General features: G+C 61.1%; 1 pseudogene; it reads right to left on the bottom strand.

Annotated features, from left to right (window-relative positions):
* Window positions 1-387: 387 nt before the first annotated feature.
* Window positions 388-733, bottom strand: LOC144296720 (replication protein A 14 kDa subunit pseudogene; annotated as a pseudogene).
* Between the last annotated feature and the right edge of the window lie 10,150 nt (window positions 734-10,883).

Genomic DNA, 10,883 nt, shown 5'->3' with positions numbered 1-10,883 from the left:
CCCGGGGCTGCCCAGGACTTAAGTTTCAATATACAGACAGGTTTCATCAAAAGTGGGACACTGCAATATCTTGCAAGGTTAGGTAAATGAAATAAAAAAGAGAACAAGTCAAATATTAAAAATCACAGAAATCTCCCTCAAATATCAGGGGTTTGGGATCCCTGGGTGGCGCAGCGGTTTGGCGTCTGCCTTTGGCCCAGGGCGCGATCCTGGAGACCCGGGATCGAATCCCACGTCGGCTCCCGGTGCATGGAGCCTGCTTCTCCCTCTGCCTGTGTCTCTGACTCTCTCTCTCTCTCTGTGACTATCATAAATTTAAAAAAAATTAAAAAAAATATCAGGGGTCTCCTATGACAGTCCTCAATGTGCTGCTCATCAAGATCAATCCTATTGCACAACCCCCAAAGGACAAAACTGAGGAAACTTACGGGTAATTTTCACAGCTTCGTTGTAAAGGCCCAGGTGGGAAGGACGGTCACCTTCCTTAAACCGGACATAAGGGCTGCCGTGGCCGTTACTCTTCCAGCTACTCCACGATTCCAGAGATTTCTTCTACAAGGGGCTCCATCAACTCAATAGTTCCATTTTTTTCCTTCTCCATCTGAAAGAATAAACATTTTTCCAGTGGGATGAGTCTTCTCCAGCCTCCCCACGAAGCCGACTGGCCTGTCGATGAACTGAGCTAGCATCTGGCCTTGACGCGCGACATGGGCAGCTCCATGATATCCACCATGGTTGCGGCCTTTTCTTTTTATTGGAACTCGAGTTTAATCAATCTATCTTTCTTTTCTTTCTTTCTTTCTTTCTTTCTTTCTTTCTTTCTTTCTTTCTTTCTTTCTTTCTTTCTTTCTTTCTTTCGATTTTATTTATTTATTCATGAGAGGCAGAGACACAGGCAGAAGGAGAAGCAGGCTCCATGCAGGGAGCCTGACGTGGGACTCGATCCCAGGACCCCGGGGGCACACCTTGGGCCAAAGGCAGGTGCTAAACCTCTGAGGCACCCAGGGGTCCCTCGTGTTTAGTTTCAAAACCGTTATCAGTAAGGGGGGTGCAGAAGGAGTAAGACCCTGCACAGAGCCCTCCGGCCTCCAGCCTTCCAGAACAGCCCCCGCCCCCGTGCCCCCGGCCACGGCAGCTGTCCCGTCCCCTGCGCAGCGCTCAGCACCCTGAATCCCACTGCCCGCTGCGGCCCTATCCTCTGCAGCAGAGGGGGGTCCCAGGGGGGGAGCGGACACCGCCTGGTCGGTATCCCTAGTGCCTGCGGCCCGCCGCCCCGCGAGTGCTCGGCACCCTTCCTGAATGAGCGGGTGGTCTCCCCCAGGGACTGCGAGCATCGTGTTGCCAGGGGCTGGGCCGCGATCACTCCTGGGCCCTCAGTGCCCATACGGTGCTTGGCACATATCTGGTGCAATTTGCAGGCTGGGACCTCTGTGTGTCCCCTTCCGTCGCCTCTCTCCCTTCTCCCCCGACTGTGTCAGGGCTGGTGGCCGAAGCTGGGGAGACCTGTCTCCCTCCGGTGACCAGACGCCTGAACCTTCTCATGGTGCAGCAGAAGGTGGTGGCTGGGCCCCTGGGTCCAGGCCCCTCTCCCGTAGCCCATCCCAAGCACGGGAGGACCCCTTGGAGAAGGGGGTGCCTCCGGGCCCCCTCCCGCCCACTTTAGGCGCCAGCATTATCGAAGATCCCCTTGTTGACCCTGAAGTCTTCCCTCTCCCGCCCGGGTCTCGTTTCTTCTTAACCTATTTTCAGAGAAAGTGTGTTTTAACTGGATGCACCTGTTCCTCGACCCAAAATAAAACACAGGATCTGCCTTACTTCAGGACCAGTGTTTCCCCCTTCTGGAACTTTCTTCCCAAGTTCATATCGCCATTCTACTTCCAAATCAGGTCTCTTCCAGGAAGCCTTCCTTGATTAAGCTAAGTATGTTTTAATTTTCAGCCCCGTCTCCCATTATGCTATTTCCCAGTAGCTCTTGTAGTTTATACTTATTCCCTCTGCTGTTCAGTGTCAGCTCTGTCCTCCTCACCATACTGTATAAACACGCACTGTTTTATTTAAGTGAACTCTACCTCCAGTGTGGGGCTCAAACTTGCCACCCTGAGATCAGGAGTCACCTGCTCTACCCACGGAGCCAGCCAGGTGTCCACACATGTACTATTTTAAAGATTTTATTTGTTTATTCATGAGAGGCAGAGACACAGGCAGAGGGGGGAAGCAGGCTCCAGCAGGGAGCCTGATGAGGGACTCGATCCCAGGACCCTGGGGTCACACTATGGGCCAAAGGCAGACGCTCAACTGCTGAGCCACCCAGGGATCCCAAGCATGTGCTATTTTAAAAGCAGGATTCACAGGCTCCTGGGAGGCTCAGTCGGTTAAGCAACTGACTCCTGATTTCTGTTCAGGTCATGATGTCACCGTCATAAGATCGGCTCCCATTGGGCGCGGAGCCGCTTAAGATTCTCTGTCTCCCTCTCCCTCTGCCCACTTCCCCTCTCTCCCTCTCAAAAAAAAAAAAGAAAAGAAAAAGAAAAAAAAAGAAAAGAAGAAAAGAAAAGAAAAGAAAAGAAAAAGAAAGAAAAGAAAAGAAAAGAAAAGAAAAGAAAAGAAAAGAAAAGAAAAAAGAAAAAAAGTGGGACGCCTGGGGGACTCAGCGGTTGAGTGTCTGCCTTCAGCCCAGGGCCTGATCCTGGAGACCCGAGATCGAGTCCCGTGTCAGGCTCCCTGCATGGAGCCTGCTTCTCCCTCTGCCTGTGTCTCTGCCTCTCTCTCTCCCTTTGTGTCTTATGAATAAATAAAATCTTTTTTAAAAGCAAATAAAAAAATAAAAGCAGGATTGATAGATGATGATCACAAATTGACAGGAAGAAAAATACGTAGCAAAAGGAGAGCAGAGGAGGATTTTTCTTTTGTTGCCCTAACACACAGTGGGTCATCTTGGTTCCGTAAGCTCTTTAGCACGACGAGAGGGAATGTGACTTCTGCCAAACACTTCGGGACCCAGCGGGCACCTGTGGGTATACAGCAACGGGGACTATGCCTTTTACCTGCCTTGTTTTTCTATTCCTCCACTTTCTGGGGTTTGGCCCAAAGTCCTTGGCTTAAACCCTGAGCGGTAACTGGTTGACTTAGCTCTGGATTGTGGTCCACTGAGATCCCCAGATCCTTGGCGGCCGAGGAGGTTATGCCCTGCCGCGTGGGTGCGGGGAGAAGGGCCCGCGAGCCTGACCCGGGAGAGCAGCGGGTGCCGTGGGGGCGGGCGGGGGCGCGGGGCGGCCGGGCTGGGGGTGGACAGGGGCCTGCGCCCAGGGTACAGGTGGCCCCGGGGCGTCCAGGAGCGGGCAGCCGCCCGTCCTTCCCGCTGCCCGAGGGGCCTGCGGCTCCGGCACAAGCTGTCGGCGGGCGCTGCCAGGGCACAGGGGCGGCGCCTGAGCGCCTGGAGCCTGGAGAGCCGGTGCTTGACTGGGGAGGGGGCGGAGGGGGACGGGGCCTTGGGGGGGCGCAGGACGGGGCACACGGGGGCGCAGGGCACAGCGGCCTTGGGCGCAGGGGGGCGAACGGGGGGCGCGGGGGCCTTGGGTGCAGGGGGGCGCAGGGTGGGGCGCAGGGGGCGCACGGGGGGCGCACGGGGGGGGCACGGGGGCCTTGGGCGCAGGGGGGCGCAGGGCGGGGCGCACGGGGGGGCGTGGGGGCCTTGGGCGCAGGGGGCGTGGGGGGGGCGCACGGGGGTCAGCGGGGCGCGGGGGGCCTTGGGCGCAGGGGGGCGCACGGGGGGGGCGCAGGGGGGTGTACGGGGGGCATGGGGGCCTTGGGCGCAGGGGGGCACACGGGGGCGCGGGGGGGGACGGGGGGGCGGGGGGCGCCCTCCGCGCTGGGCAGCCACGCCCAGACGCCCCTGCCCTGCGCTCCTGCTCCCGGAGCCGCCGCCCTGCAGGCACACGGGGGACCCTCGCAGCTCCCCCTCCCGTCCCGCCCACGCCCCGGCCCCGCCGCCCCTGGCCCGGCTCCGACCCGCCCGCCGCCTCCCCCTCAGCGTTAATTAAAACTCGCGAGATGGAGAGGCTGGCGCGGGCCGCTCCGTTTTATTTGCAGCATCTTTCATGCTGCTGACGATCGTAAAGGGCTTTAATATTGAAATATGGGCCATTTTCCCAGTTCCAGCCCGCGCGCGCGCTCCCCGCACCCCCACACCCAGCCACCCCGCGCTTGATGAAAGAGCCCCTGCAAATCCATTAAGAAGAGATAATTGAAAACTCCGGGGTAATATTTAAGGCCGCGCCGCCGCGGGGCGAGGGCCCGGCTGCTCTGGGCGGCGGGGCTGTGCGCCTGGCCCGCGCCCCCCCAGCCCCCCAGGCCCCCCGCGCCCCCCCCCCGCGCCCCCGCGCCCCCCGCGGCCCCGGGCTGCCCCGCCTCGCCCCCTCTCCTGGGCCTGCTCTCGCTGGCTCGGGCGGGGAAGGCTGGCCTCCAGACACTTCCAGTTCCATAAACAGTGACAAGTCACCTGGGGAAAGGTGGCTCAGGAGCCAAGGTACGCACCAAGGACACGCCATCCGCCCTGCCCCGCCAGGCTCCTCGGCCGCCTCTGGGCCTTGCCCTCCCCTCCGCCACCACGACCGCCCAGCGCTTGTCCACAAGGGCCACCGCTGTCCCTCCAGCCACACCATCCAAAGTAATGGGGCCCTGCGCGTGGCGGGAGCATCGTCACACCAAGTCCGATGGCCGGGTGATCATCCGTGCGCCTGGTGATGAGGACACAAGGGTTTACTGTACCTGTACGGTCTCAGCTTTCCACAAAAAGCTTAGTCAGCAGCTCAAAAAATATCTTCATTGTATGCCTTTCTCTCCCAAAGAGATGAACTACCTGTTGTCCTTAGACGACTGTCCCTTAGCGCATTGTGCGGTCATTACTGTTTCAAGTCTGTCCACCTACTAGCCTATGACATCGTGGGAACAGGGATCAGGTTTAATGTCCCTTCGCAGCCCTTGCTCCTGGCTCAGGGCCAGGAACGTAACATGTGCTCAGTAAAAGTCATTGAATTGGGTGTTGTCCGGGTCCCTGGACGTCCCCAGGGTTTCCCTGCAAGCGCATGGGGGAGGGTGGGACAGAGCATGGAAGGGGGCAGATCCATGAGGCTGCACTGGGGGTCGTGTCTGTCTCCCTCGGTGCTCCAAGCTCGGCTCCAGGATGTTCCAGAATGGAGCGAGGGGGTGGGAGGTCTGCTGAGGCCCGGGCTCGCACTGTGCTGTAAGAATCCTTACGTTCTCGACGCCTGGGGGGCCCAGCGGTTGGGTGTCGGCCTTGAGCCCAGGGCGTGATCCTGGGGTCCCGGGATCGAGTCCGGCGTTGGGCTCCCTGCATGGAGCCTGCTTCTCCCTCTGCCTGGGTCTCTGCCTCTCTCTCCCTCTGTCTCTCATGAATAAGTAAATAAAATCTTAAAAAAAAAAAAAGAAAAAAAAAGAATCCTTAGATCCTTAGATTCCCCCTGGGGGCAGGGGCGGGGTTGGGGGTGTCCCCTACTCTGTTTGGCTTACTCCCCAATCAAGTCAGCCTCAAAGTTCCTGCTGTGAGCGTGAGCGTGCATGCGCATGCACATATGTGTGCACACCCCCACACGAGCCCGTAGTGTGCTCTGGGTGGGGGAAGGTTCTCCGAAGACCTACCTGTGCACAAAGCAGGAGCGGCTCAGGCATTTCCATCCGTAGCCACCCGGGCTGCCCCTCTCGCCCCGACTTCCCCAGCGCGGCGCCCAGCACCTGGCCGGGAGTGGGCCTCAGGAGAAGGCAGCCTTGGGGCAGCGGCTCCTCTGGCTCAGCTTCCAGCGCCCCGCCTGTCCATCTGTCCATCCCGGACCGGAGCTGCAGGGCCCCCCTCTGTAGGGCCGGCCTGAGGCCCTTCCTCTCCCAACTCTCCATTTTTCAACCCAAGGCCTCCTTGAATCACAAAACATGAGAGCTGGAAGGGGCCAACAGACATCAGATGTCACCCCCTCTTAATGCCTACGGGGCAACTGAGGCCCAGGAAGGGCTCGTGGGGGAGGCCCTTGGTGACAGCCGATGCGGGAATCCCAGTTAGTGGCAGTGTCTGGCCCTCCTTAAATACACACGGTTAGTATTTGAAGTCCCTTTTGCAAACATTACCTATGGGGCCGGTCTACAGTTCCCAGCGACAGATGAGAAAAATGGGGCTCAGGAAGATTTAGTGATTTGTCCAAGGTCACACTGGTGACAGACCCAGGATTTGAACCCTGGCTTGGTGGGCTCCAATTCCACTCCCCCGCCCTCAACACACACACACACACACACACACACACACACACACACACACACAACCAGGCTGAACCAGCTTCCCAGACACTGACCCTTCATCCCTGGGATATCTGCAGTCGGAAGTCTTTTCTCTCTTCAACCCACGTCTTCCTACCCAGGGCAATGCGCTCTGCCCCAGGTGAAGGCACGGGGGTGTCCCCACCGGGGTCCTGGGCACAGGCTGTCATGGACTGAAGCCACGCAGAGCCTGTTCTGCACACAGCCCCGCTCCAGTCCATGCACTGAGGCCGCAGCCATAAATCCCCAGGTCTCAGCTCATAACCATTAGCAAGCGATTGGGCTCATCAGGACGCGTTTATGAGGCTCAGGTCAGATAAATGGATTGCCGGAGGTCAGGAGCGAGGGATCTCCTCGCCTTGCCTGCTTCAGAGGGGTCCTCACCACCCAGACGCCGGCAGGCTTCGCTTGACTTGCAGCTGCAGGGGGAAGGGGGTGTCGTCACAGTGGGGTCAAGGCATATTTTCCCAGGTGTGGGAAAGGGCCAGGAGGTGTCAAGCCTCAGATAGCTCACGGTCACCAGCGCTGGACACACACACACACACACACACACACGCCCCACGTAAACCCGCCCACACTCTCACACCCCATCTCGGGTTCAACTAACCGTGGGGCAACCACCACCACCTCCCGCCCCTCCCTCCTCGATGATGTCCCCACACTGCTCTGCCTCTGCAGTGTTACCTAGACCGGTGCTGCCCAGACGTCACGGTGCATACACACCCTGGGGAGTTTTTTTTAAAACGCAGAGTCTGACTCAGTAGACCTGGAGTGGAACCTGGTTTGTGTAGTGAGCTCCCTGGGGAGCCCAGGCTGCAGCTCCAAGGATCTTAGACAGCGTTGCCACGGACTGAAGGCGTAGGAGTTTCAGAACTTGGAAGAGCCGGGGGCGTTTAGTCCAGAACTCCGTCTCCCTCCGGAGATGCCACTGTGCCCACCCAGGAGACTGAGCCACTTGTGGAGTGCTGCTCCCCCTTCCTTCTCGAGCTCCTTCTTGCCCTTCAAGTGTTACTTCCTCAGAGAAGCCTCCCACCACGCAACCTAACGGGTCCCCACCGGCCCCGGCCCTTGCTTACCTCAGCCCTCTTCGAGCGGGGACCACGATTTGCACTTCCACGTTTGCTTACTGCTTTTGGTCTGCCCCACCGCCTGAAGTGGGGGGTCCCTGGGTGCAGGGATCATGCCTGCCCTGATCATTCATGAATTCTCAGCCCCCCGTGGCTAGCACGTAGTATGTACTCAGGAAATATTGCTGAATGAATGAATGAACGAATGAATGAATGAATGAAGCACTTCCATGCTGAGAAGCGATGGGGGAAAGAACATCTGAGTGGGGAGCGGAGGCCAAAGGCAGCCAGGGAAAGCTTCTTGTGGGAGGATGATGGGAGGACGAGAACGTTGCATGAAGGACTTTGGAGACACGACCCAAGGAGAGGAGGGAGGCGAGAGCATCTGGGCGACAGATTGGCCCTGCTGGTCCCAGATGACAGGGCGGGGGTGGGCAGGGGCCTGGAGGGAGAGGCCGCGGGGTCTCGGAGCCCACGGAGCCCACGGCGGGCAGCAGGAAGGCACGTGGTCCTCCCCGCTCCTCATGGGCAAGGCCCTTTGCTGCTTTACTCTTCTAGGCCAGGCAGATCCTCGCGGGGCCCCTGCTGCGGGCCGGGCAGGTGCTGGGCGCTGCACTCCCGGGGTGCCCGCGGCGGCCCTGACCCCCGCCCTCGCGGAGCGTGCCCTCTCCCTGGAGGGACTGACATCAGACCCCTGGGACGCCCGGGCTAAGCCTGCAAGGGAAGGTGCCTGCTGCGGGGCCGAGGGGCCCTGACGTCAGCCGGCGCCTGGCGGGGAGGACACTCTTCCTCCAGGGCACCCCCGCCCGCCGCTGGCACCCCCGCCCGCCCGCGCTGCCGGGCACTGGCCCTTTAAGAGGCGCGCCTCGCTGCCAGGCTGAGGTCGAGGTTCGGCCCGCGGCCCAGGCTGCCGAGCTGGGCCATAAATCACGCGCTCGCCCCTGGCAGCGGGCTCTGCTCTGAGTGGCCCAGATGGCGGGCAGGCCTGTGCTCCAGGGGCAGCCGGGCTCGCGACAGGGGGCACGCAGGCGACGGGGGCACACAGCTGGGCCCCGGGCCCCGGCGGCAGCTGCCCACCTCTGTCTGACGGCCTTGGGCCAGAAAAAATGCCAAGGACCCTGTGTGCCAGCACAGGGACCTTCTGACTCCTGAGTGGCAGGCTGGCGGTGGCCCTCGGGGTCACAGCCCTCACCCGTCCAGGCGTCCCAGGCCCGCAGACGGCCTCCGACACCAGAGGCCACGGGGCTCCCCTTTGGGGCGACCTCTGGAGGCTTCGTCCGCCCCAGCCCCGAGCCTGAAAGTTCTGCAGTGGTCGGCCCGGCCCGTCTTCCCCGTTGCCGTCGCCAAGGCGTGCCCTCTGGCCCTCGGCAGGACGGCGGCTTCCCGTCCCGTGGGGCTTTGGGGCAGCGACGCGGCCCGTCCCCTCTGCCCCCACGTTCAGCCCCAGGAAGACGGGCTGGAGTTCTCAAGGCCGCCCGATGGAGCCCCGCCGTCCTGGGGGCTGGCATCCCTCAGCCACGCTCCAGGTGCTGTGGCACAGGGCACGTATGACACCAGAGGACAGTGACAACAGCTCAGCAGCCGCAGTCCCACCGAGCGGGCTCCGCAGGCCTTGACAGCCTCTCGCGGCCTGGGCCGTGTGGCGGGGTGGACACCGAGCCGGAGACCCTTCCCCCCAGGGATAGCGGGGCTGCCCTACCCCCCGCCCCCGCCTCCCCGGGCACCTGGAGCAGCAGAGAACTCCTGGGTCACAGGACACTAGACCATTGCCTGGGGCCTTCGATCCTCAAACTCCCCCGGGGAAAGCCAGCGCTGACGCTCACGCTCACCGGAGCTGAGAGAGCGTCTCTCACAAGCGCACCCAGGGAGGAAGCCCGGATCTCCGGCTCCACCGCCTTTGCTTCTGGAGCAGAAACTCCCCAGCACCTCTCAGCGGGAGGGACTCTGCTCCGTTGCAGCAGAGCAGTGGGAGGTTAGACAACCAGCAGGACTTTCTCAGAAGAGTAGATTACGGAAGAGGCTAAGACAAGTGAAGGAACCGAGGTCTCCAGAACAGCGGGGAGGGGGCAGGGAGGGAGGGCTGGAGCTTTGCTCAGAGGACATCCAGAGAATGTCGGAGAAGGGGGCTGGCGTGGGGCTCGAGCAGGGCCGCCGGGGCGCGGGGCTCCGGGCCCTTCATTCAGGACGTCCAGCCTTCACCTGTTCGGGCTTCCGGGAACCTGCGGGACTGTAGGTTCGGGCCTTACCTCGGCTGACTCTCTTGGCTTACTCCTTGCTCTCCCGGGATGGCCTACGTGGCTGCCAGAGCCATTTGCCGTCTCTAATTTGTGTTTAAATTAAAGTTCCCACAAACAGGGGCTTAATGTGCTGTTACCAAGAGCTCCCGGGCCCCCTGCCGCTCCGGGGAGTTGAGGCGGCTGGGGGAAGAGGCCCTTCTGCACACGTCGAGGCTGAGCCCACCGGGCACGGGGACCTGGGGTGGGTGATCCAACCGGATGCCCCAGGCCTCGTCGCCCTTCCCGAGACGGCGAGGCCTCGGCCAGGCCGCTCGTGCCCACGGAGGGCTCGGGGAGCAGCAGACCTGTCAAGGGGCTCCCTTTTTCAGGACCTTGGAAGGAAGGCAGGGGAGGGGAGCAATAAGAAGGGGGCGGGGACGGGGAAGAGGCACAGGCCCCGTTTGCAGCCCCGACACAGGGTGCTCAGTGTGCGCCAGGGCCGCTCCTGGGGCCCCACCGCCCACTCACCTCACTGCCCCCACGACCCTCCGAGGTGCGGGTTGCTGTTATCATCAGCCCCGTTTTTACAGGTAGGGAAACTGAGGCCCAGAGAGGCCAAGTCTCATGTCACAGCGCTAGTAACAGGCGGACCCAGGATTCCCATCTGTGGGCCGGCTCCAGATTCCAGGCGCTGTGCTGCCCCCAGGCCACGATCTGTCTGTCGCCCTCCAGCCTCTTGACCACATGACCGACCGCACGGTGGGGCTTCTCTTTGACTGCCAGGGTGATGGGGACGGGGTGAGCCCCCATCCGCTCCCTCTGCCCTCTCTGAGCCATAGACCCGTCCCCGGTGAGGTCCGTGCGGGGGTGACGGCCGGGCTCGGAAGCCTTCAGGAGACAGCAGGCGGAGCGGCCTGCACAGGCCCTCGGCGCCGGGCCCTTTCCTTCCCGAGGCCCGACCTCAGCCTTCCCGCCATCCCGCCCGCGCGGCCTCTGGCTTCTGCTTTCCGGGGAAGTAGAGGCAGTGATTCCTCACCCCTCAGTCAATGACCTTAGCAGAGGCTTGTCCCTCATTCATTGCTCTTCCCCTGCGGAGGGCGACGTGCGTGGAGAAGACGGGTAATCTCCAGGCCGCACCGTCCTCCGCACGCAGGTGAGCCAGCAGAGCTCCAGCAGCAGACGAATGACACATTCAAAAGGGCTTCTCTCTCTCTCTCTCTCTCTTTTTTTTAAGATTTTATTTATTTATTCATGAGAGACACAGGGAGAGGCAGAGACC

This window comes from Canis aureus, chromosome 25 (assembly GCF_053574225.1).
Source record: "Canis aureus isolate CA01 chromosome 25, VMU_Caureus_v.1.0, whole genome shotgun sequence".
NCBI lineage: Eukaryota > Metazoa > Chordata > Mammalia > Carnivora > Canidae > Canis > Canis aureus.
Note: the sequence above shows the minus strand (reverse complement) of the source record. Positions and strands in the feature narration are given on the sequence as shown.